The sequence below is a fragment of the Amphiprion ocellaris genome, chromosome 1, assembly GCF_022539595.1.
Source record: "Amphiprion ocellaris isolate individual 3 ecotype Okinawa chromosome 1, ASM2253959v1, whole genome shotgun sequence".
NCBI lineage: Eukaryota > Metazoa > Chordata > Actinopteri > Pomacentridae > Amphiprion > Amphiprion ocellaris.
In genome coordinates this window covers 42053790-42081707 of record NC_072766.1, presented here as the reverse complement: position 1 = coordinate 42081707, position 27918 = coordinate 42053790, and the positions used below count along the sequence as shown (strand labels likewise).

The 27918-nt window shown below is 36.3% G+C and overlaps 1 protein-coding gene across 3 annotated transcripts in view; it reads right to left on the bottom strand.

Moving 5' to 3' along the window:
- Window positions 1–27286, bottom strand: part of LOC111567996 (multiple epidermal growth factor-like domains protein 11) — a 174304-nt gene extending 147018 nt beyond the window's left edge. For all 3 annotated transcript variants that reach the window (XM_055012030.1, XM_055012035.1, XM_055012037.1), the window contains exon 1: window positions 27105–27286. The gene's annotated coding sequence lies outside the window, so the exon portion shown is untranslated. The remainder of the gene's footprint in view (window positions 1–27104) is intronic.
- Between the last annotated feature and the right edge of the window lie 632 nt (window positions 27287–27918).

Sequence of the window (27918 nt, the reverse complement as noted above, 5' to 3'; positions counted from 1 at the left end):
TTGTCTTTTTGTGGTTATTTTCCATCATTTTGTAAATCACCCTAATAGGGTTAAAACATATCGTTGTGTTTTCATGAATCCTGTGCAGCTGATCTTTGATCTCTGATCTGTGGTTTAATCTGCTGGTTCTGTTGGTTTATAACACATTCACGTTATTAAATCTGCTCTGAGGAACATTTAACTTTATTTATTTTCCCTCTAACTGCAGCTTCGGCTTCAGTCCATCATCCTTCCTTTTGTCATTATTTTGTGGCTGCAGCAGATTCAGTCCTCCTCTGAGCCTCGAGGCCTTTCAGCAGGAACTTAATGTCTAATCAGCCTGAGGAGAACCGGAGCTCTGCCCGTTCTGTCCAGGACAAAGAACTAATAGCTTTTAGAGGGAACACGGAGAGCAACAAAAGGCTGAGAAAGCATTTCTGCCCGGCAGCACAGCGAGGCCTCAAAGAACCCGAGTAAACAAGTCGCAGCACAAAAACACGACAAACAGCAAAACCTCGCCTAGTGGGGTTGAAGGGGAGACATAACCTACTTCATATCCAGAAATATCTAGAACATCTGGAACATCCACAAACATACAGAATATCCAAAACATCTAGAAACAAACAGCAAAACCTCGCCTAGTGGGGTTGAAGGGAAGACATAACCTGCTTCATATCCAGAAATATCTAGAACATCTGGAACATCCACAAACATACAGAACATCCAAAACATCTAGAAACAAACGGCAAAACCTCATCTAGTGGGGCTGAAGGGAAGACGTAACCTGTATCATATCCAGAAATATCTACAACATTCAGAACGTCTAGAACATCCAGAAACACCCACAAATATCTAGAATATCTACAACATCTGGAACATCCAGAAACATACAGAACATCCAAAACATCTAGAAACATCCAGCAAAACCTCATCTAGTGGGGTTGAAGGGGAGACGTAACCTGCTTCATATCCAGAATATCTAGAACATCCAGAACGTCTAGAACATCCAGAAACACCCAGAAATATCTAGAACATCTACAACATCTACAACATCTGGAACATCCAGAACGTCTAGAAATGTCCAGAACATCCAAAACATTTAGAGACAAACAGCAAAACCTCATCTAGTGGGGCTGAAGGGGAGAAGTAACCTGGATCACATCCAGAAATATCTAGAACATCTGGGACAACCAGAACATCTAGAAACATCCAGAACATCTAGAAACATCCAGAAATATCTAAAACATCTGGTACATCCAGAACATCTAGAAACATTCCGCAAAACCTCATCTAGTGGGGCTGAAGTAGAGATGTAATCTGCTTCACATCAAGAAATATCTAGAAAATCGGGTACATCAAGAACATCCAGAAACATCTAGAAACATTCAGCAAAACCTCATCTAGTGGTGCCGAAGAAGAGACGTACCCTGCCTCACATCCAGAAATATCTAGAACATCCAGAGCATCTAGAAATATCTAGAACACCCAGAATGTCTGGTCCATCCACATCATCCAGAATATCTAGAAACACCCAGAAACATCAAGAATACCCAGAAACGTCCAGAACATCCAGAATATCTACAATATTCAGAAACATTCAGAACATCTAGAAACATCAACAAACATCTTAGGCATCCAGAACCATCCAGGGCGTCTGGAAAATCCAGAAACACCAAGAACCACTAAGAAACATTAAGAAACATCAAGAAATGTCTAGAATATCTGGTACATCCAGAACACCCAGAAACATCATGAACATCCAGAATGCCTGGTACATCCACAACATCCAGAAGAGCTAGAACATCCAGAAACATGTAGAAACATCCAGAAGATCCAGAACACCCAAAAACATCCATAAACATCCAGCCTGGTGATTTTACATCTCTTTTTGTTGTTATGTGGTAATTTTGCATTGTTTGTGAAGATTTCACCTCTTTTTTTAGTCTTTTTATGGCGATTTTACGTAATCTTGTGGTCAGTTTCTGTTGTTTTATGCTAATTTTGTATCTTTTAATCAGGATTTCCCATGTTTTGGTATGTTTTTGTCATTTTCTGGTGGTTTTGCATCATTTTGTGATGATTCTGCAGATAGGATGTACAAGACAAGATAAATAAATGTAGGACAAGATGATCCAGCAGATCCTTAAAGAGAGAAAAATGCTCTGACTGGAAGCTGCCGTTGTTCTTCACACAAACGAACATCTCAGCGTCATGAAATATCTGCTGACTGAACTCTTCAGAATGTGGACGCTGGACGACGTTTTAATCAGCTGACAGATAAACCTGGTGGTGATTCATGAGAACAAAGAAGAATTCACCTCACTGCTCTCCTCGATCAAACCTCGGATGATTCATGAAACGTTTCCTCCGAGGCGACCAAGGCTGTCCTCCGTCAGAGAATTACTGAAGGATTTATTCACTAATTAGTTTATTAAACCGACAGAGTCCACAGTAATGAGGGACACACTTCTGGAAATGATAACTTCACATCTAAAGTCTGACAAATAAAACTACTGATTTATTTAGAATGATTAATTTCCTCTCAAAGAAACAGAAACCAGCTGGAGGCTGAAGGACAGATGGATTAATCACGACTACAGAGTTCAGGACGAAATTTAACAATGCAGAACTCTGAAACTTCAGACTCCAGCTTCATCAGCTGGAGATTCTGGGTTAGCTGGGAGAAAATCTGCATATTAATGTCGAGATTTCATGTCTTTTTTGGTCATTTTTTGGTCTTTTTGTGGTCGTTTTCCTTCATTTTTGTGGCAATTTCACATTTTTTGGGTCATTATTTGTGCTTTGTTGGGATTTTGCATCATTTTGTAATGATTTTGTATCTTTTCTGCGGATTTCACATTTTGATTTACCATCTTTTTGTCCTTTTGTGGTGATTTTACATTGTTTTGCAATGGTTTCCCATTTTTTTGTTCTTTTTTTATTGTCATCTTGTGGTTTTTTTTGCACATTTCTGTGGTGACTTCGCTTTTTTGGGTAATTTTTTGTGTTTTTATGGTGGTTTTGTATTTTTTTTCTGGGGAACTTGCATGTATTTTTTGCCTTTTTCTCTCACTCTTTGTGGTGGTTTTGCAACATTTTGTGGAAATGTAACACCTTCCTTCTTTTTTTGGTCATTTTTGTCTGTTTCTGGTGATTTTGCATCACTTTGTAATGATTTTGTATCTTTTTTGGGGATTTCACATTTTATTTTGTCATTTTAAAGTCATCTTGAGGTGTTTTTGCATATTTTTGTGGGGATTTTACTTTTCAGGGTCATCTTTTGCATCTTTTGTGAGGATTTAACATTTCATTGGTTCTTTTTTTGTTTTTTGTGGTGATATTGGGTATTTTGTGGTGATTTTGCACAGCTGTTGTGGGGATTTAATTTTTTTTAATGTGTTCATTGTGACTAGTTGGTGTGAATATTTTCTATGTCCGTAGTTAGTTGATTGTTGAGCTGCTAAAACACAAACTGCTGCTACTTCAGTTAGTTTGGAGCTGATTTTAACTAGCAGGTTGGAGAATGAAAGCTGTAAAACCAGACGTGTTCTCCGGTAGATGTAAAAACCTGGCAGGCTGTAGATGGAGAACGTTTCTCCTTTTAAAAGCAACACCACAGATTGATGAGAGACTATTGACCGACCGATCCGACATAGCAGCCGCTGAATACAGATGAGGAACGTCCGTTTTATTGGGTGATAAACCGAAACACTGAACAAACCGAGGTTCTGACCTGAAGATGGATCTGGAGGAAGAGTCGGGATGTAACGGTAAAGATCATCAGATAAAGAGTTCAGCATCAAGACCTCTAGAGATATTTATAGATAGGATTATTAACGCCAGGATGTCGGACGATTAAACCCATTAAACCTCCACATAATTGAGAACTCAGACCAAACAGTACCTTTATAAAGCATGAAGAGCAGAGATGGTGTAATAGTAACCAACCAACCAATCATCATCCTCCAGCTCTCAGCTCACCTGGTTATCAGATTTATGATTTTATCACCACATGATGATATTTCAGATCAGTCTATGATACATTATCAATAAGCTACCTACACTCATCGACAACTACACTTTCACTCCTTCCTGTCTAAAATGTGTGAGCGAACTGTCTTCAACCAAGTAGGGCTGGACCCGAATATCCGAACATTCGAATATTCGGTCGTGACAGTGGTATCAGGATATTTATTTTGAGATCTGAATATTCGGATCTGGTTCTAAATAGGGTCACTCCACAAGACTGGACTCCTTTCAGTACCAGAATCACTGAGTACTGCTGGAGCTTCTGGACAGTGTTCAGATCTGTTAACCAGCAAATCCTCTCCAACTTACTGATCTACCATCTCAGGATCAGCCCTCTGCTGGTTCATGTCCTACCTGTCAAGGAGATTCTTCAGAGTATCTTGGAGGGAAGAAGAGTCTTAAGTTCTCAGCCTATCTACAGGGGATCCTCAAGGGTCAGTGCTTGGTCCTCCTCTTCTCAATAAACACAATAATCCACTCCCATGGTTCCTCACACCATCTCAATGCTGATGATACCCAGCTCTTCCTGTAGTTCCCCCCAGACGACGACACAGGTCTCATCATGCCTTGCAGATATCTGGATGAAAGAACGGCTCCTTCAACTCAACCTCTCCACCCCTTTGTCACCCCAGTCAAGTACCTCTATTCAACATCTGACTGGAATCAACCCAACTCAAACCCGCAATGTCCTCCAGAAGCTTGGGCGCCATGATCAATGACAACTAACTTCCAAGGCTCATATGTCTTCTGTTGCTTGGTTGTGTGGATTCATCCTGTAGAACATCAGGAAGATCAGACCCTTCCTGTCTGAACATGCAGCTCAACTCCTGGTCCAGGTCTCTAATATCACCATCCACTACTGTAGGTCCTTACTGGAGGCCTCCATACATGTACAGTCAAACCTCTGCAAATGATCCAGAATGCAGCAAAACGTCTGGTTTTCAACCAGCCAGAAACACTTCATGTCACCTCGCAGTTCAGATCGCTTCATAAAATTCAAAACTTCAAATGTCCCTTCTACCTGAACTCTCATTCAGGTCTACACTTCCTCCCTCCAACCAAAAGTTCCTGATCCAACCACCACAACAGGGCCGGTCCAGAGCTGGACTCTTCTCCTCTGTGGTTCCCTGGTGGTGGAACGAGTTCCCAAACTCTGTTCAGTCTTTAAGAAAAGACTAAAGACCAGCTCTTCACTGGACACCTTTGTACCTGACAGACTGCTTCTAACAGCAAACCACAGTAAAGACTTTAATTAAAGTTAATTTACTGCGGACGACTGCAGCTCGTTTGCTGTTTTTAATGCTGTAGCGACCCAAGAACATGTCGCTCAGACTAACAGCAAATGCAAAGGAAAAAAAAACACGGAAATGCTAATGTTCAAAACAGCCCAGTGAGTAGTTAGTTTGTTATTTCAGCTGTATTGTTTTTTGAGTTTGTTTGGCTGGGAGCTTTCTGGAGGTTTAGCGAGCGACCAGCCACCATGACAGAGACTTCTGTAGCAGTTAATGACATCTGGTGAGGGGTTATTAGACATTTCACATCTGTGTTTGCATGTAGTTAAACCAGCGTATGGAGAAATATCCTCAATGTTTCATATATTTCAATGATTAATCGATTATTGATTGTTAACATGGCTGAGTATTGGTCCAGAAAACCATTAAAATATGAACCCCTAACCTCCACTAGGAAACACTGGGGACATCCTCACTGTTTTTGTTAGTGATTTCACATTTTAGGTTTTTTCTTTTTTGTCTTTCTGTGGAGATTTCCCATCATTTTTGTGGTGATTTTACATCTTTTGGTTGTTTTTTGTCTTTTAGTGGTAATTTATGTCGTGGTAATTTTCCATAGTTTTGTGGTTATTTTGCATCTCTTAATGGGGATGTTTTGGCAAATTCTTTTGACTTCTTTTGGTGTTTTTGCATAATTTAGTGGAAATTTTTCATGTTCATGTTGTGATTTCACATCTTTTTGGTCATTTTTCCCTGTTTTTGTTAATTTCCACCCTTTTTGCCTTTTGTGATGATTTTACATCATTTTGTGGAGATTTTGGACTTTTTTAGGTCATTTTTTTGTCTCGTAGTAATTTTACGTAATGTGGTAATTTTGCATTGTTTTGTAGTGATTTTATGTTATTTTGTGATGATTTTTTGTCTTATTGTGGCGATTTTGTGTCATTTTGGGGAAAATTTGCATGTTTTTGTGGAGATTTCACACTTTTTTGTATTTTTGTGTTAATTTTGCATTGTTTAAATCAGGATTTCACATATTCTGTAAAATCTTGTCTTTTCTGGTCATTTGGTATCATTCTGTGGTAGTTTTGTATATTTTGGTGGTGATTTCACATCTTTGGTGTTTTATTGTCTTTTTCTGGTGGTAACGACCATTTACTGGACTAAAAACTTTTATTTTTTGCTCACTACCGACTTATATTCCTGTTTATATTTGGATTTTACCGACCCTAACCCAGAGAAAAGGTAAAGTTTTCTTTCTCATAAATAAATTCTGCATTTAAACTCTTTCTGGTTGTCACATTTTACTCAGAAAATTCTCCTTTCCTTAAAGTCCTTAAAGTTGAATCACCACTAAATCAAGTTAACAGATGTGACTTCACTGAGCTGAAATGTAAACCTGCTGCAGCCTTCAGGTCTGCAGGGAAACGAACAGAGAAAGTTCTTTTCTGTGCTGCTTTAGGAGATTTAAAACTTCCAGGAGTTTACAGTAATCAGTCCAGAGTTTTTAAGCTCAGCTGACCTAAAACTGTGACTTCCTGCCAACGGACGGCTTTGCTAATTCCAGTTTCTACCACAAAACGATCCTCCGTGATTAGAAGAATAATCCCCCAATAATCGACCCTCGGCTGCAGATGACATATTGAGCGTGCTCAGTGTGATGAACGACCAAAAATCTGGATCCTTCCCAGCGTCTGGCGGCTCTAATTAAAACACAAACCAGTCCACGAGCTGCAAACATCAGGATGGATGGGCGATAGTTCATAACGAGCAGCGGCATAACGAGCGCCGTTACTCTGAACGTTTCCCTGCAGAACGTTAAGACTGGATGAGACGCCTCAACACTTCTTTGGGTTCTTTATTTTATTTATTTCTTTATTTTGCTTTTTTTTATTATTACAGTATTTAAATGTTTTGTCAAAAAAAACAAAATTTTCACAATTTTTTCTCAGCTTTTGTTAATTTACAGATAACTAGTAAAATCACAGACAAAAAGTATAATTTACATTTGAATTATTTTTTTAAATGTATATATATATATATATATATATATATTAGGGGTGGGACAAGACACAATTTCCACGAGACGAGACATCTCACGAGATTGAGTTCACGAGATCGAGACGAGACGAGATTTTAACTACCGTTTTTAATAATACATGAAACCTATTTTTCACAATATATTTTCTTTTTATTAAGCAGACTGCAACGTCATTAACAAATTTAACTCTAAATATCAGCTCTTAGCAAACAGGAGTGTAATTCTCTCTGCAATAAAATTGTTTTTTAGCTGAGAAGGTTAACAAACTAAAAGTGCTTTCTTTTTAAAGTGCAAAACAAAATGTGCAAACATTTGTGGATAACTCAAAAAAAATAAATAAATACTAATCTGTTGTTGTTTCGAGGTTGTTTTTGGTGGCGTGGTCAGGTTCAGGCTTTTGTGGTAGTTCTGTAAATGTCTTTGCATATAGCTCGTGTTAGCTCCTGTATATGGCAACATCTTTTTGCAGTGTTTACAAACGGTTTGTGTCTTGTTTGCGGATGTTTTACCATCTTTTTCTTCCACCAGAAAACCAAAGTGTTGCCAGACTGGAGATTTAAAAGTTGGGGATGGATCCTGGATTTCTCCTTCGTACTACATTGCATTTCTGGCGGTTCTGTCTGTAGATCTGTCTCGACTGCAGCACGTCTGTGCACACACCGGCACACACGTATCAAAACAACCCGCGCACTCATTGCGCACTGTTGCCCCTTAGTGGTGGGGGGTGTCATTGCATAACTCAGCACTAGTATATTGAACAGGCCAAGATAAAATAAATACTAAAGGACTGTTACTTAAACTACAATCTCGTGGAAGGCGTGCACGGGAATTCTCGTGACATTTTGATCTCGTCCCATCCCTAATATATATATATATATATATATATATATATATATATATATATATATATATATATATATATATATATATATATATATATATATATATATATATATATATATATATCCATCCTTATATTCATCTCATGCTGCCCACAGAATTTAATTGTATTTACACTGTATATACATTGACAATAAATGCATTTTTAATCTTTAAATAACTAGTAAAAAGACAGAAAAAAGCATTAATTTACATGTTCACTGTTAAACAAAACAAACATCTCTATATATTTCACTGAATCTAAATAAGAAAAACTTTTTTTTCAGATATTTGCCATCATCTTAAAAAATGTATAATTAGGATAAGAAAACCTGTAAATTAGCTAAAGTTAGTTTACGTTTTGATTGTATAATTATACGACTTTATTTATTTATATATTTATTTACATTCAGCAAAAATATCACTAATTTAAATCAAGGTTGAAAACTGGTGAATTATTTAAACTGAATTTTCTATTTTTTCCTGTTTTAGTAAATTACAGATAATAAGAACACGTAAAATGACCCAAAAATATATTAATGTTCATGTTAACTGTTTTAAAAAAAAACTGGTTAAAATAACATCTGTATATGTTTTACTGAATGTAAATAGGAAACAATATTATTTCTTCAGATATATGCCATCATTTAAAATGTATATACACTAGTATTCAAAAGTTTGGTTCACTTATAAATGTCCTTAATTTAACATTAAAAAGGATTTTTTAACATTAAATGAATGATAAATCCAGTGTAGACATTGTTAATGTGGTAAATGACTATTGTAGCTGGAAACGGCTGATTTTTAACCCTCGTGTCGTCCTGCGGGTCAAACTGACCCGATCTAAAGTTTGAAAATGTGGAAAAAAATGTATTTTCACAGTGAAACTTCTGATGTCCACATTTTCAACATTTTTGGGAAATCTTTGAACATTTTTTGGTGGAAAAAAAGAAATGTTAAAAATGTTTCTTAAGAACATTCACAAAAAAATCAAACAAAATCCAGCGAATTTCACTGGATTTTGGTTGATTTTTATATGAATGTTCTTAAAGAAAATACTAGAAGTTTTACTGATATATATGGAATCAATTTAGATATTTTTAGGATTTTTTTGTAAGATTTTTGCTAATTTTCTTAAAAGAAGAATTTTCTTGCCAAATTTGGGGGATTTTTTTAAAATAAAATTTTTAAGGGAAACTTTTAAAGAATTATTGGAATTTTCCTCCTGAAGGTTTAGCAAATTTTCAGAAATTTGGGGAATTTTTTTGCTGAATTTCTGTATTTTTTTCAGACAGGAAACAAGATCTTTTGGTGCCTGTAAATGAGGACAACAGGAGGGTTAATGGAATATCTCCATAGGTATACTTTTAGATTTTATTCCTCTGAACCCCAAACTTGTTGGTGGGTTTTAACATCATGTTTGCTTTTTTTTTTTTTTTTTTTTATAAGACAAAATGACACCATTTATCAGCCAGGAACTGTAAGGACAGAAATATTTATCAGATTGTGACTGATTATTTGTCCAAAATGACTCAAAAATTCATCAAACTGAAGAAAAATTTTCCCAAAATTTGTCCAGATAAATTTGCTAAAAGTGACAAAAACCTGATCAAAATGACTCAAATTCTGTCCAGATTTAATCAGAATTAGTCCAGAATGACAAAAATGTGACCAAAATGATCATTTCTGCTGTTTTAGTACAAATTTACTGGAAAACAGGAAATTATCTGGGTGACCCCAAACGTTTCAACAGTAGCGCACATTTATTTCATTTTATTTTTATGGACATTGACAATAAAGGCATCTTTAATTTTTCAGTAAAATAACTGAAAAAAAGTATTAATTTAAATTATTTAAACCGAAAAAAGCTTAAAATAACATTTGCATCATGAATCTATATTTTCAATGTGATATTTCATTAAAACTGTTTTATTGAGTCTTTTAGAAATGAACCTAATTGAACCTTTTGCAGGTTTCAGAACCAAACTGAGTCTGCAGAGCTTCAGTATGGATGGAGGTTCTGAAGACCAGAACTGGTCCAGATGTTGAAACCTCTGGATGAACGTGTGGATGAACATGTGGACGAACCTCTGGATGAATGTGTGGATGAACGTGTGGATGAACGTGTGGCTGAACGTGTGGATGAACCTCTGGATGAACGTGTGGATGAACCTCTGGATGAACGTGTGGATGAACATGTGGATGAACGTGTGGATGAACCTCTGGATGAACCTCTGGATGAACGTGTGGATGAACGTGTGGATGAACCTCTGGATGAACGTGTGGCTGAACGTGTGGATGAACCTCTGGATGAACGTGTGGACGAACCTCTGGATGAACGTGTGGATGAACCTCTGGATGAACGTGTGGACGAACCTCTGGATGAACGTGTGGATGAACCTCTGGATGAACGTGTGGATGAACGTGTGGATGAACCTCTGGATGAACGTGTGGATGAACGTGTGGATGAACCTCTGGATGAACGTGTGGATGAACGTGTGGATGAACCTCTGGATGAACGTGTGGATGAACGTGTGGATGAACCTCTGGATGAACGTGTGGATGAACGTGTGGATGAACCTCTGGATGAACGTGTGGATGAACGTGTGGATGAACCTCTGGATGAACCTCTGGATGAACGTGTGGATGAACGTGTGGATGAACCTCTGGATGAACGTGTGGATGAACGTGTGGATGAACCTCTGGATGAACGTGTGGCTGAACGTGTGGCTGAACGTGTGGATGAACCTCTGGATGAACGTGTGGATGAACGTGTGGATGAACGTGTGGACGAACCTCTGGATGAATGTGTGGATGAACGTGTGGACGAACCTCTGGATGAACGTGTGGACGAACCTCTGGATGAACGTGTGGACGAACCTCTGGATGAACGTGTGGATGAACCTCTGGATGAACGTGTGGATGAACCTCTGGATGAACGTGTGGATGAACGTGTGGATGAACCTCTGGATGAACGTGTGGATGAACGTGTGGACGAACCTCTGGATGAACGTGTGGATGAACCTCTGGATGAACGTGTGGATGAACGTGTGGATGAACCTCTGGATGAACGTGTGGACGAACCTCTGGATGAACGTGTGGCTGAACGTGTGGATGAACGTGTGGATGAACGTGTGGATGAACGTGTGGATGAACGTGTGGATGAACCTCTGGATGAACGTGTGGATGAACGTGTGGATGAACCTCTGGATGAACGTGTGGATGAACGTGTGGATGAACCTCTGGATGAACCTCTGGATGAACGTGTGGATGAACCTCTGGATGAACGTGTGGATGAACGTGTGGATGAACCTCTGGATGAACGTGTGGATGAACGTGTGGATGAACCTCTGGATGAACCTCTGGATGAACGTGTGGATGAACGTGTGGATGAACCTCTGGATGAACGTGTGGATGAACGTGTGGATGAACCTCTGGATGAACGTGTGGCTGAACGTGTGGCTGAACGTGTGGATGAATCTCTGGATGAACGTGTGGATGAACGTGTGGATGAACGTGTGGACGAACCTCTGGATGAATGTGTGGATGAACGTGTGGACGAACCTCTGGATGAACGTGTGGACGAACCTCTGGATGAACGTGTGGACGAACCTCTGGATGAACGTGTGGATGAACCTCTGGATGAACGTGTGGATGAACCTCTGGATGAACGTGTGGATGAACGTGTGGATGAACCTCTGGATGAACGTGTGGATGAACGTGTGGACGAACCTCTGGATGAACGTGTGGATGAACCTCTGGATGAACGTGTGGATGAACGTGTGGATGAACCTCTGGATGAACGTGTGGACGAACCTCTGGATGAACGTGTGGCTGAACGTGTGGATGAACGTGTGGATGAACGTGTGGATGAACGTGTGGCTGAACGTGTGGATGAACGTGTGGATGAACGTGTGGCTGAACGTGTGGATGAACGTGTGGATGAACGTGTGGATGAACCTCTGGATGAACGTGTGGATGAACGTGTGGATGAACGTGTGGCTGAACGTGTGGATGAACGTGTGGATGAACGTGTGGATGAACGTGTGGATGAACCTCTGGATGAACGTGTGGATGAACGTGTGGATGAACGTGTGGCTGAACGTGTGGATGAACGTGTGGATGAACCTCTGGATGAACGTGTGGATGAACGTGTGGATGAACGTGTGGATGAACAGCAGCTCTGAGTTTATCTGCATCTTCCCTGATCTGAACCCTGTACAGGAAGTTTGCTGTGATTGAAGTGAAGCTGTCAGACTCTGAGGTGTTTCTCCTTCACATTGAACAGAGCAGCTGCTGACCCAGCAGAAGGTTTTACAGCTTCAATCACAAATCCATCCCATAATATGGATCAGCTCAGAGTTACTAGCTGTTCCTGGAAACATCCTCTGATGGAGGAGATGATCTGAAGGTTTCAACCTCTGGGTTCAGATTTATCCTCAGATCTACCGTCAGAACACAAAACTCACTAAAATATCAACACAGGCTCTAAAAATAATGTTTAAAAACTATTTACAGTTATTTTACAATGTTCTACCTCTTTTATTAATATTAGTATATCAGTATTTATTAGATTTATCCTCAAATCTACCGTCAAAACACAAAACTCACTAGAATATCTGTAACTGCAGCATCTTAAATGTGAGTATTTTCTGGTTTCATTTCTCTTTCTGTGACAGTAAATTTAAATTTTCTGGGTTGTGGACGTTTTAGGAAACACTGATCCACATTTTTCACTATTTTTTTGACATTTAAAAAACCAAATAACTCATCAATTAATGCAGAAAATAATCCACAGATGAGTCACCAGTGAAAATAATAATAATGAAGCATTTGAATCCACAGAGGCATGTTCATCTTCTTAAATAAACCACGAGGAAGAAACTGTAAAAAACAGAAAGAACCATCAGACGCTGAACTTTCAGACGGTCCTTAAACGGATCATTCTGTTGGGAAAACCTCACTTTATTCTACATTTAAAAATCTGTAAAAAAAAAAAAAATCAAGCACCAACAGGAAGTAAAAATGTAAAAATCTGTAAAAATCTAAAAATTCTGTGTTTCTCAGTGAAACCATGAAGCCATCAGTGACTGAGCTGCAACCGACGGTCAGGAGATAAAAATTCAGAGTTTTCAGCTTCTATCTAACACAGAAGGAACCTAAAAGGACAATAAAAAGTTTTCAGACATCCTGTGAGGGCCGTAAAGTCGATCATAAACATGTAAAGAATATGTCAGAACAGCCTGGAACAGAGCAAAGAAAAGCAAAGAGTTTTAGGTGTTCATAGGAGGAAGAAGGTTCAGGAATTAAAACTGAATTCAGACGCTGAAGATGATAAAGAAGAAGAACAACCAGAGATTATTTGATTATTATTGTTATATTATTAGAACGGACTTCAGCTGCACCTCAAGCCTCATTTTACTGACATTTATTACCAGAAAGCTATAATCCAGATTCAAACACTGAAAGGATTAAATGAGACGCTATCGATCTATAGAACCAGACTTCTCTCTAAATATTCAGGATTTAACCTCGACTTTATTCAGTTCTAGTCTTTCTGTACTTATTCATAAATCCAGACTTCATTCTAAGTATTTCAAGTTTTAGCGTTATTTATTTGTTGTGTAGAATGAACATCGATAGCACCAAAACTAATTTAAAATATTCCCAATTTGAGACTATTTTATTAATTTCTTAGGTGGCTGCAGACATCTATAGTATAAAACTTCATTCAGAAATGTTCATAAATTATCCCAAAAAAATCCCTCAAAATAATAACAATTAAAAAAAATTAAAAATTTTAAGCATGACTTAAAAACAAATATAAGAAATATCAAAAATAATAAAAAATAAAATAAAAATTATATTTATTATTAGAACATATTGAAAAAATCTCCCAATCATTTGTTTAAAAATTCAAAAACTATAAAAAAAATTTAAGAATCTAAAAAAGTTTACAAAAACAAAAAAAAATAAATCTACCAAAAATATAAATATATAATATCATAATAAAACAAATATCAAAAATACCAACATTAAGCCGAAAGATGGAAAATAATAAGAAAATATTAATTTATTCTAATGTGTGTGTGTGTGTGTGTATATCTATCTATCTATCTATCTATCTATCTATCTATCTATCTATCTATCTATCTATCTATATATATATATATATATATATATATATATATATATATATATATATATATATATATATATATATATATAGATATATATAGATATAGATACATATGTATATATATATAGATACATATATCTGGACCCCATCCCCACTGCCCTCCTCAAAAACTGCCTCCCTGTTATCGCCCCCCTCATCTCTAACATCATCAACACTTCCCTCAGTACTGGCTGTGTCCCCTCACCCCTCAAGCTCGCCTCTGTCTCCCCCATCCTCAAAAAACCTGGTTTGGATCCAACCTCCCCTCACAACTTCCGGCCCATCTCCAATCTCCCCTTCATATCCAAAACATTAGAACGTGTCGTCGCTGCCCAGTTGAAAACTCACCTCACCTCCAACAACCTGTATGAAACCTTTCAATCCGGATTCCGCTCTCATCACAGCACTGAAACTGCTCTCCTCAAGGTCACCAATGATCTCCTCCTCTCCTCAGACTCTGGACAAGTCACCATCCTCATTCTTCTCGACCTCTCTGCAGCATTTGACACAATCAATCACTCCATCCTCCTGTCCCGCCTTCAATCCTCCATTAACATCACCGGCACCGCCCTCACCTGGTTCACATCATATCTCACTAATCGACAACAATTCATCAAGGTCAACAACTGCACATCACCCACCGCCCCCCTGTCCCATGGTGTCCCTCAAGGATCAGTACTTGGCCCCCTCCTCTTTATCCTGTACCTCCTCCCCCTCGGCAACATCATCCGCCGCCACAACCTACACTTCCATTGCTACGCCGACGATATCCAACTCTACATCTCCACCAACACCACCGCCACCACCACCCTCCCCTCTCTCTCCAGCTGCCTGGCCGACATTAAATCCTGGATGAGGAAAAATTTTCTCCTGCTAAACTGTGACAAGACTGATCTCATCCTTATTGGACCTAAATCACTCACACCATTTCCCCACCCCCCCATTACCATTGATAACACCACCCTATCTCCTTCTGCTCACATCCGCAACCTCGGTGTGATATTTGACAGCAACCTCACTTTTGAACCCCACATTAATCAGATCACCAAAACTGCCTATTTCCATCTCCGCAACGTCGCCCGTCTCCGCCCCTTCCTCTCCTTCTCAGCCGCTGAAACCCTCATTCATGCCTTCGTCACTTCCCGCCTTGACTACTGCAATAGCGTTCTCTTCGGCTCCACCTCCAAAGTTCTCAATAAACTTCAACTCATTCAAAACTCTGCTGCCCGACTCCTCACCCGAACCTGTTCTCACGACCATATCACACCCGTCCTGCGGAACCTCCATTGGCTCCCCATTTCACACCGCATCCAGTACAAACTGCTTCTCCTCACCTTCAAGTCCATCCATAATCTAGCCCCCTCTTACCTTACCGATTTGCTCCTCCCCTACACCCCCCCCAGGAATCTCCGTTCCTCCCACACAAACCTCCTTTCCATCCCGCACAGGACCAGCCGGCGACATTGGGGGGACAGAGCCTTCGCCATTGCCGCCCCCACACTCTGGAACTCGCTCCCCCATGCCCTCCGTGACTGCACCAACCTCACCACATTTAAATCCCTTTTAAAGACTCACCTTTTTAGATCTGCTTTCCTTAAGTGATTCTGTATTTTATCTTGAACTTGTTTACTATCTACTGATTTTAATTATCTGTTTTGTTCTATCTTATTGTATTTTATGTACAGCGTCTTTGAGCTTTTGGAAAAGCGCTTTATAAATAAAATTTATTATTATTATTATTATATATACATAGATATATAGATATAGATATAGATATATATAGATATATATAGATAGATACATATATATAGATATATATATAGATATACACAGTATATATTAGCCATATTTTTGCTAATTACAGATAAAAAGTAGAAAAGTAGTAGAAAAATTATTAATAAAATAAATAAATAAAACTTTAATTTGGATTTTTAGAACCCTAAAAATTATTTGGTCTGTTTTAGTTGATTATAGATAATAAGTAGAAAAGTAGCAGAAAATAATACAGTAATAAAAACAAAACAACAAAAAACATTATTTTGGATGGGTAGAAGCCTAAAAATGATCGTGTCTTTTTTGTTAAATTACAAATAATCCAGAGTTTCTTCCTGAATTAAATTAAAATAATCTGCTGCTGTTTAATCTGAATCCAGGGTTTGTGCTGCTGCAGCCGTTTTTTCCTGTGAAGACGACCTTCAGTCACTAATGAAGGAAAACTCTGACGGCATCAGAAACACCTTCATGTCCTCTGATGTGAATCCTAAAGATGTAGTGGGGAGGTGTGGAGATAAAAGTGTTGCTTTAATGTGGCGCTGCAGCTTCATACTAATATTAGTGACGTCCTGGAGGCTGCTGGACTCGTCTGGAGGCTTTAAAGCGCCACGATTAACTTTTAGCCCAGAATTAAGGAGGAATTCAGCTGATTTTATTCTGATTATCTACTGATCAGGTATTCAATGAGGAGATGAAAAAGATCTCAAAACCAAAAAACATCAAATATATACAGAAAAATCACAGTATAACATGATTTTAGTTATTAAATGACATTTTACAGCACAGGAAATATATTAAAAATAAACGTTTAAATTTATTTACTAGTTTTTGATGCTTAAAATACAGAAATGTCCATTTAATTAATAGAAACAACCCGTAAAACCATATTTCTTTTAAACGCAGCTCCTGTAATAATAATAATAATAATAATAATAATAATAATAATAATAATAATAATAATAATAATAATAATAATAATAATAATAAATTAGAATTATGATAAACTACACTATTATATTACATTATTATTATCATAATATATTATTAAATAACATTCACATCAAAAATATTTTTAATAATGTTTGTAAAAAATGGCATGAAGATAAAATAATAATAAATAATACAATATATAATAATAGAAAAAAAAATATTTTAATAAACAACATTTAAAAAAAAAATTATATTAAAAACAATATATTGTTTTTGATTTTTTGAACACTAAAAATAATTTTTCCTGATTTATTAAAGTACAGATAATAAGTAGAAAAGTAGCAGACAAATCACATTAATAAATATAATAATAAAAAATATAATTTTTCTTCAAAAACATTATTTTGAATTTTTTGAACCCTGAAAATTATTTTGCCTGTTTTATTAAATTATTGATCATTAAAATAAAAATAATTAAATTAATAAAAAATATGTATCTATTATTGTTATTATTATTATTATTATTATTATTATTTTGGATTTTTAGAAATCTAAAAATTATTTCGCCTCTTTTATTAAATTATAGATAATAAGTAGAAATGATGCAGGAAAATTACATTAATAAATAAAATTTGAAAAAAAAAATTTTTTAAACAATATTTGGGATTTTTCACCGTAAAATGACAGTTTCTACCGTATTTAAAAATTGAAAATATCACTATTTAACAAATGTTTGCCATTATTTGAAAGCAAATTTACATATTTTAAGCATTAAAGAAGGGTGACTAATTTGTGTAAAAAACTGTAAATAATGTCCACTGTAAAATGACACTATTTTTACTGTATTAAAAATGTATATATCACTATTTAAAAGATATTTGCTGTTATGTTAAAGGAAACTTAAATATTTTAAACATGAACAAAGGTCCAAAACAGTAAATAATGTCCACTGTAGAATGACACTATTTCTTCTGCATTTAAATCAGCAGAAAGTCTGATTATTTTCCAGATATTTGCTGTTATTTAAAGGGTAGTTTAAATATTTTAAGCATTAAAAAATGGTAAATAATTTGTGTTATTTTAAAAAAATGTAAATAATGTCCACTGTAAAATTAGACTAGTTTTACTGCATTTAAATGAGCAAAAAGTCTGATTACTTTCCAGATATTTGCTGTTATTTTCACATTTTTCAAAGCATTTTTTACAGATATTTTCTGCTCTCTTGCTGCCAGATGATTTTTTTTTTAGTTTGTTTTCTTCATCTGCTGCTCAAACTGGATCAGAGAGAATAAAACCTCAGATTTTCCTGTGGTTCCGTCTAAAGAGCTGAACGTTAACGAACCGCTCACTAACGAAGCTGTCGGATCTGATCTGAGCTCAGTTTAATCCAGGCAGAGCTTCAGCTGCAGGACGCCGTCACAACGTCTTTACCAGCAGGAGAAGATTTAAATCAACATCACTGAGGTTCATGCTTTAACTTCAGAGGTCTTTACTGATTATTTAATCTGTTATTAATCAGAAAGATGCCACAGAAACGAGACTTTCTACTTTCTACTGCATTTATCCAACAGAGACTCTAATCTGAAACATTTTAAGACTCTTGATGTTTATTTCTATGATTTTTAGACACTATTAACGTGTTTTTAATCTTTAAATAAACCTTTAAACGCTGCTGTCTGTCCAATAAAACCAATCCTCAACCTCACTGCTCTAATTAAAGTTGTATTTATTACCAGAGTTGATTTGTTTCTATTTTACTGGATAAATGATATAAAATGAAGTTTTTTTATGGATTAAAAGTGAGCAGCAGCCTCAGATTCGTTGACTCGTGTCTAATTTTCACCTCCTGCAGCGTCCGACCAGATTCCCACCCAGAATATTGATTAACTGGAGCTTTTCTGGGACACTTTTGATTGAGTTTGACCATCAAAAAAGCAAAAACAACACATATGTTTTCTAACAAACTGCTGAGTTTAAACCTGCTGAACCCTAAAACCAACAGCAGCTCTGAAATTCAGGTTTCATTTTCTAAACTATTATATCTCTGTGCTGCAGCTAATAATGCGCTGATGCAGCTCCTGTTGCAGCTAACGCTCAGCTTCCATCTCAGCCCAACAACTCCTCCTCAGAGGTCGAGGCTCAAACTTCGGCTCAAATTCCCTCCAGAATTCAGAACTCGTCTCAAACACACCTGATCAGAACACACAGGTAACACTACTGACTGTTTCTGCAGCTGAAACACTGGAAAAACTATTAAAAGAACCTGTTTCCACCAGTTAATTAAATGTCAGCGTTTAATGAAATTTTAAAAATACACAAAATAAATACATATTTTTTAATTTGCTGCTGTTTTACAAATGTTCCTTGTTTTTTTATTTTTTTAAATTATAGATAATAAAATGTAAAATCCCAGAAAGAGGAATCAATTTACATGTTAATTAAAAGAGAAAACATTAAAATAATTAGTTATTTTCAAAATGTGTGACCTCAAAAACTATATTTTTAGAGAAAAAAGTTTTAAAGACAAATTAATGCATTTTAAATTTGAACAGTTTTGCAAAATTACAGATCATTTTTTTAGAAAATCACAAAAAAAAAATAATTTACATATTAACCATGAAAAAAGCAGGATAAAACTGTAAATAATAACCACATCAAAAATCTGTATTTTTACAAATATTAATTTATTCTTTTACACATTTGACCATAAAATTCCACTATTTTTTTCACTGTATTTACATTATTTAAATGAGCAAAAAGTCCATTATTTTACAGATTTTTTTCAAATTGCAGATAACAGTGACGGAAATCACAGAATAAACAAAAACCTGCTAAAACTGTACATTTTTATAAATATTAATTTGTTCTTTTACAATGTGTGATGGTTAAAATACCATTTTATTGCATTTAAATGACCTTAAAGTATAATTATTTCACAAACAGTTTATTACAGATTTTTTTAATCAGACTAATTCACTGATTTAGATAAATCTTATTGGTTACAAACATTATTTTTTGAGTTTTAATTTTGAATACAGCATTTAATGAAGTGGTGGAAAATAAATCCATAGAATTACTGTTTGGAGCAAATTTACTTTTAAATCATAATTAAGGTCTTAACCCTGAATATTCCTTTAAAATAGTAGATTTTTATGAGCATAAAGAGTTGTGTTTCTGCCACCAATCATTAATTAATTAAAACATCTTTGATTATAGAGGAAAAGTTAGAAGTCCCTGAACTCATCGTCTGAATATAATTTAATTAGAGGCTGTAAACACTGACAAAGACAACGTTTCTGTTGGTTTTCTACCAGAGACGCAGCAGCTCTGATTACTGATTATTGATCCGACTGATTCCCAGTTAAAGGTTCAGCAGACCAGAAACAACAGCTGTTCACATCCACATCCAGATCCAGATCCACATCCACATCCAGATTCACATCCACATCCACATCCAGATCCAGATCCACATCCACATCCAGATTCACATCCACATCCAGATCCACATCCAGATCCACATCCACATCCAGATCCAGATCCACATCCAGATCCAGATCCAGATCCAGATCCAGATCCAGATCCAGATCCAGATCCACATCCACATCCACATTCACATCCAGATCCAGATCCAGATCCACATCCACATCCAGATTCACATCCACATCCACATCCAGATCCACATCCAGATCCAGATCCAGATCCAGATCCAGATCCAGATCCAGATCCACATCCACATCCACATCCACATTCACATCCAGATCCAGATCCAGATCCACATCCAGATCCAGATTCACATCCAGATCCAGATCCAGATTCACATCGACATCCAGATCCAGATCCACATCCACATCCAGATCCAGACGGATTATTTCAGAGGAGATCAGCCGTTACTCCAGGTCACAACATCCTGATAGAACTGGGATGTTCAGCAGAAACTGGGATGTTTAATAGAAACTGGAGTCGACTGATTAATAAATCTGATAATGAGGATTTTTACGTTATTAGATTTTAACCGTCTGAACTCTAAAACTGACCAACAGGCCTCTTTATTTAACAAATACAAATAAAAATCACCTAAATTACACCATTAACAGAGCTAGAAACTGTAAAATATGAAAAAAAAGTCATCAGATTTTCAGCTTTCCAACAGTCCTTGAATGCATCATGTGTGATGTGTGATTTTATTTTTAAAAATTTACCAAATCTGAGCTTAAAATTCTCATTTATCAGCCTGAAAAAACATATCCGATTTTCAACTTTCTGACCTTCCTTGAATGCATCATGTGTCACTTTCTGTAAGGAAATAAATCTGGTCCTAAAAATTGGAATTTTTATTTTAATTTTTTTAAAAATCGCTTTATCCTACTTGTCTCATTTGAAAATGAGCAAAAAATAAGTAAAGAAAACACCTAAGTTACATCATTATCAGAGCTAGAAACTGTAAAATCTAAAAAAAACAACTCAGATTTTCAACTTGGAGCATGGTGAAACATCTTTCTACAGATGATGAGAAGAGTAGCGAGGAAAAGACTTGAGAGGCTGAAAACTTTGAAATAGTTCAATATCTACAGCATGTGGAGACAATATGACGCAAACTGAGATAAAAAATGACCCAAAAGAAGAAATATGAGACACAAAATGAGGGAAATAGAGACAAAACTGTCCCACAGTGTCAGAAAATGACAATTCGTACTGAAAAAAGCAACAAAAAAAGTCCAACCTCCTGGAGGTTAAATAAATGCAGCTTGACTCAGAAACAGTGAACAGAGCAGCAGATTGTTGGAGATCCATTCAGCATGGTGAAACATCTTTCTACTGATGGAAAAATGGAAACATTCCGATTCAAATTAACACAAAATTTGTCCAAAATTATTTTTAAAAATGATTCAAAAAGACTTAATTTGACCATAAATATTGAAAAATAATGTCTGAAATGACAGAAATTCGCCATATTATCAGTAAAATGTGTCCAAAATGTCAGAAACCATTCAAAAATGGTTCAAAATGTTGCTCAAAATTGGCAGAAATTCATCTAAAACACCATAAAATAGTCCACAGGAACTCAAAAATGATTCAAAATGACTTAAAATTTGTCTAAAAACAATCATTTACGGAAAACCAAAGCTACAAAATAAGTAAATAAATGCAGCATGGCTCAGAAGCAGTGAACAGAGGAAATACATTCAGCATGGTGAAACATCTTTCTACAGATGAAAAACAGAAATATTCAGAATCAAATTTACACACAATTTATCCAAAATTATTCCAAAAAAAAAAACATTCAAAAAGACTCTATTTGACCATAAAGATTAAAATTATCATCTGAAATGTCATAAATTTGTCCATATTATCTCAAAAAATATCCAAAATGACAGAAATCTTCCCAAAGTGGCTGAAAAAAAAGACTAAACATTTGTCAAAAATGACGTAAAATGCTGAAAATTATTATTAGACATACAATAACATATAATTATATTTAAAAATTATTCTAAATGACTCCATTTGACCAAACTGATTGAATATTTTTTAGTACTTTCTAATAAATGTAATTAATTAAACTTCTATAACAGTTGGAAAATTCTTTGAATTAAAATCATAAATAAACAAATATTTCTCTCATATGTTGAGCTTTTCTACATTTTCACACCAATATTTCCAGTTTTGCTGCTCATGTCTGGATTTATTGATCACTAATAATCAGTACATCTTTGGTAGAACCAGCAGCAGAGGATTTATTGATCACTAATAATCAGTATATCTGAGGTAGAACCAGCAGTAGAATGATTTATTGATCACTAATAATCAGTATATCTTTGGTAGAACCAGCAGCAGAGGATTTATTGATGACTAATAATCAGTATATCTGAGGTAGAACCAGCAGCAGAGGATTTATTGATCACTAATAATCAGTATATCTGAGGTAGAACCAGCAGCAGAGGATTTATTGATCACTAATAATCAGTATATCTGAGGTAGAACCAGCAGCAGAGGATTTATTGATCACTAATAATCAGTATATCTGAGGTAGAACCAGCAGCAGAGGATTTATTGATCACTAATAATCAGTATATCTGAGGTAGAACCAGCAGCAGAGGATTTATTGATCACTAATAATCAGTATATCTGAGGTAGAACCAGCAGCAGAGGATTTATTGATCACTAATAATCAGTATATCTGAGGTAGAACCAGCAGCAGAGGATTTATCTGCTGGTTTTCCTTGTAAATAAAGCGTCAGGGTGAAGTAAAACCCGTTCCAGCTGCATGTTTACGACACATTTGCGTATAAACTAGAACATTTCTCCTTTTTTCCGAGCCAGGAATCGTTTATCTTTTTCAAATATTGTCTGACGCGCTGCAGGCGGCTGTTCCATGAATATGAAAGGGAGGAGATGGAAATGGAAAGTCGGCGAGTCGACGGACTGACAAACACCTCAGAGCCTCTGGATCCAGGAGGAAACGTCTGAAGGAGGCAGCAGGACGGAGCTATGACCACATCAGGTTTATTCTGATGATTTAAATCACACCAGCCATCAGTGAGTGTGATCAGAGCCACAGCGATCGATCAATCAGCTGTCAGAGATTAATCACCAACTGTTTTAATCATTGGACTGGGTCGTTAATTTAAGAGAAATACTGGAACTTTTTGCTGTCGTGCCTAAAAAGTATCAATGAATTATGAGATTTAATCACCTTTCTCAGCTCTAATCACTTCAGTTCTAATTACTGATCTGATATTTATCGATTATTACATTAATGACCAACAACTCTGACGACCAATTAATCAGTTAAAGGTGAATATTTTCTAGTTTTTCCCTCCTCTGTGACAGTAAACTGAACATCTCTGGGTTGTGGACATCTTTGGAAAACCATAAAAGCAAGACACAAAACGACAGAAATGAGAGAGAAAATGACAAAAACAAAACAGAAAACGACAAAAACGAGACACAAAATGACAAAAATGAGAGAGAAATTGACAATCAGTTTAATGTGAATATTTTCTATTTTTTTCCTCCTCAGTAACAGTAAACTAAACATCTTTGGATCATGGACATCTTTAGAAAACTTTTTACAGCTAATAAACAGACAAAAAAAACAAATATTTCAATATTTAGATAAGTTTTGCATTTTTCGTTTAAAAAAAAAAGATTAATTTCGCTGTCAGAGTACATTTTTTTGTCAGTAAACTCAACACTTATCTCTGTCACCAACTACTTTAATTCTCAATTCATCAGTGTGAGTCATTTTTTCAAAAATATTGGAACTTTTTTGTGCGGTTTGCTTAAAAATATCAATTAATTATCAGATTTAAGTCAGTAAATCAATCATTTAATTACGTTTCTCAGCTGTGTTCTGCTGTATGCATCCATCACTTGAGTTCCAACTATTAATGCAGCAGGGTTTGGGTTAACTACTCCTGCTGGACTCCAGATCCCGACGACCCAAATGAGGATTAATCGGTGTATTTTATATTTATATTACCATTTATTTTTATTTAGTGCACATTTTTGCTTATTTATATGTATTTATAGTGGTGGGAACTGGACTCTTTCTGCTGTAGGAACCAAATTTCCTCTATTCTACATCAGTTATTAACCTCATTTGTCACCATATAATAATGGTAATAATAATAATAATAATAATAATAATAATAAATTCCAACATGAGCTCTGAAGACGTCAGGTAACTCCCTGACATCCGTCTTCCTGAACTGTTGACCCTCCAGCAGCTCTCGGCTCAGACTTTAAAAGTGAAACACATTTAATTAAAGTAAGAGCTCAGGAGTCGTCAAAAGCTGCATTACTATTATTGCTGGAGCTCGTTTGTGACAAATGTCTGGCTGAGATATTACAGCGCTGCAGTAAATGGAAACACAACAGAACGGAAATCAACTCAGCGACCACGCTGCCAGATTCTATGGGCTTTAAATCATCCCAGCTGCACCTGAACACACCTGACCCAATACCCAACAAATATCCAACAAATATTCATTCTGCTGAAGCTGTCTAGCCTGTATTTATAGATCATTCCAGAACTGGAGGACATTTGGGCTTCAAAATGTTTGAAACGACAAAACAAGCAAGAAAACGAGAGAAACAAGACACAAAATGACATAAATGAGACAGAAAATGACAAAAATAAAACAGAAAATGACATAAATGAGACAGAAAATGACAAAAATGAGACAGAAAATTACAAAAATAAAACAGAAAAGGGCAAAAACGAGAGAGAAAATGACAAAAATGAGACAGAAAATGACAAAAATAAGCCAGAAAATGACAATAATATAACAGAAAACGACAAAATTGAGCCAGAACACAACAAAAACGAGACACAAAAAGACCAAAAGACAGAAACAAGACAAAATGACAGAAATGAGAGAAATTTATAAAAACAAAACAGAAAACAGCAGAAATGAGACAGAAAATGACAAAAACAAGCCAGAAAATGACAAAAACTAAAGAGAAAATGACAGAAATGAGAGAGAAAATTGCAAAAATTAAACAGAAAAAATACATAAACAAGACAAAAACGAGACATAAAATGACAAAAAAATGATAAAAACAAGACACAAAATAACAGAAACGAGCCAGAAAATGACTTAAATAAAACAGAAAATGACAAAAATAAAACAGAAAATGACAAAAATTAAACAGAAAATGACAAAATTGAGACAGAAAATGACAAAAACGAGACACAAAAAGACAAAAACAAGACACAAAATAACAGAAATGAGACAGAAAATGACAAAAACTAAACAGAAAATGACAAAATATAACAGAAAACGACAAAATTGAGCCAGAAAACAACAAAAACGAGACACAAAAAGACAAAAACAAGACAGAAACAAGACAGAAACAAGACAAAATGACAGAAATGAGAGAGAAAATTATAAAAACAAGCCATAAAATGACAAAAACTAAATAGAAAATGACAGAAATGAGAGAGAAAATTGCAAAAATGAAACAGAAAAATTACATAAACAAGACAAAAAGACAAAAATGAGACATAAAATGACAAAAAAAAAAGATAAAAACAAGACACAAAATGACAGAAACGAGCCAGAAAATGACAAACAAAACATAAAACAACATTTTAGGGGGAACTCCAGACTTATTTGGTATTTTAAAAACATTTTCAAACATTCTTTTCTCCTACTTTTTTTTTACGTTTGGTCTGCATGTTTTAGGATTCTGGATTATTATAAACTTGATGGGTAAAACGTCCTCCAGTTCTGGAACGACCCGGATCCCAGCAGACTGGACCTGAGAGCTGCTGTAAATCCACAGACTGTTTAATCTGTGGCAAAGTCTGACTGAATCCTGCTCAGCGGCGCCACCTGCTGCTCTCTACCTGCTACTGGAGCTGATGTGGCGCTTCAGAGGGAATCAGTGAAACACCACAGCAGCAATCAGCATCTGACCCAACTATCCACATCCACACAGCTCCATCATCTCTGCAGAACCACCAGAACCAGAGCACCTGGTCACAGCTGATCACATCCAGGCTCCACCACAGCCCGCTGGAAGCAGCACAAAGTGGAGAAAACTGCAGCCAAGTTCCACAGAACCAGCATTAGAATGAGAGAACTTTTCTAGAAAACCAACCCAGTAGGCAGCAATAATCTCAATCAGAGCAGCAGAATCAGAGGAAGTCTTCGTTTAGAAAACAATCATGTTTACTTTGCAAGAAGGAAACTCGTTTAAAACGTTTTGCTTTCAAGTCAAACCATCCTGGAGCTCTTTAGATGCATGCAGAATGTAAAATACAGATAGATTTTTTTAAAAATATAGAAGTTGCAAGGTTGTAAGTTTTGCATTTGCACTCCAACAGTCAATTTCTGCAGAATAATCCACATTGCACATGTATTAGGAACAAAATTGGGAAAATATTGCAATCATAATCTTTTTTTTTTTTTTTAAACTAAAATCAATCTATATGAGTGCAAATGGTGATTGCAAACTTCTTTTAGGTTCTTCTTATATATGATTTACTGAGTTGCATCCTGACGTATTTAACTGAATTTTTGTGCGTGTAAAACAAGTAAATAAAAGCAGCTCTTACCTGCAGAAGCAGTGATGCGTCCTAAATAAAGTTCATCCTCGGGGCTTTCCTGCAAATAAATGCTCTATCAGAGGAGAGGGTGGAGAAAAAATCATGTCCAAAACACATTTTTCTGAAAGATGCCGCCGTGGAAACGTGAGTAAAGTCCTCGGCGTCCGTGTTGTCGGTGCAGTTGCTCAACTTGGTCTCTGCTGCTGCGCTGCTGCAGCGGCGACGACACACGGCGCAGCCAAAGAGCAGCGGCGACGACGAGAGCATTACCCCTGCTACCGACCACTTCGCTCGTAGCACAAACAATCACGACGTGCGCTCGAACTTTTGCGAGTTTTAACTGAAATCTGGCGTTTTGAGTTCAACCGCAATCCATCACATATAAAATGAATCAACTACAACCATAGATAGTTCTCCTAGTGTCTGAAAATCACCTGTTTTTGAGGAGCACGAGCGGAAAACACGCACTGCTAGTTTAGCTAATGAAGTTCGCCTAGCTAGCATGTAAGCAAAAAAAGTCTGTTTTCGGCCTCAAACTGAATTTAAGTCTAGTAAAGTTATCCACCAGCACCCCTTTTACCTTCACTGGGACCGTCAGCTCACGAAATAACACACCAGCAAACATGTTAAACTTCCTTTCTTGCTATCTGCAAACAGCCGTTTTCGTATTGAGGAGCTAGCGGACAGTTAGCTTGTATTAGCCACTATTAGCTATTAGCCCAAACACCGCTGAGGCGCAGCATCCAGACAGCGCCATCTTTTCTGACTTTTGGCTAACTTTTTTCTTTTTCTTCTTGCTTTTTAATTTCTAAAAAACAGCAAA